Consider the following 687-nt stretch of genomic DNA (forward strand, 5'->3'; position numbering starts at 1 on the left):
ATAATAATAACAACAATAATAACAATAATAATAATAATAGCACTATTAACAAAAACTGTGAATACTCTACCTTACGTGATCCTTAAAAGAGAAGCTTAAAAGCTGAAGCGTAGAAATAGCTTTTTATTGGTTTCTCCTTTCTGTGACATTCATGAGTCACAGGTCTGTCAAGAAAAAAAAAAGCTCCTTTTAATAGTTTAGCTGAAGTTGGAGAAAGATGATGCAAGCTGTTTCACCCACTGCTGACCGAGCTTCTTGCTTGGGACATGACAGAACTTGAATGCAAAGTCAAGAATTCCTGTAAGTGGCAGAATGGGAAAAGGGGTATCCCTGGAGGCTGCTCTGTCTTTCATTGCCAGCCTCTATAATTATACACTGTCTTTCAAAGCAACTTGTGAAAGCTGCCTGTGCAGCCTGCTTCTTTTTCCCAGGCCCTGGGGAAAGTGCATCACAGCTGTTCCCTGCCAAATCTAAACACCTTACGATCGAGCACTTCTAAATATGGCTCTGCAGTAGAGCTGGGGGGGGGGGGGGGGGGGGGGGGGGGAAGAGATGATGAAACTTTTTTTTCCCCAGAAAAATGGCATGTTGTTCAACCCATCAAACTTTACCGCATCAAGGTTTGCCAAAATATCTAGATTGTGATGAATGTCTCACCTGGAAAGTGTTTCCAATCCAGAATAATGC

This window comes from Falco punctatus (assembly GCF_963210335.1).
Source record: "Falco punctatus genome assembly, chromosome: 5".
NCBI classification, from domain to species: domain Eukaryota; kingdom Metazoa; phylum Chordata; class Aves; order Falconiformes; family Falconidae; genus Falco; species Falco punctatus.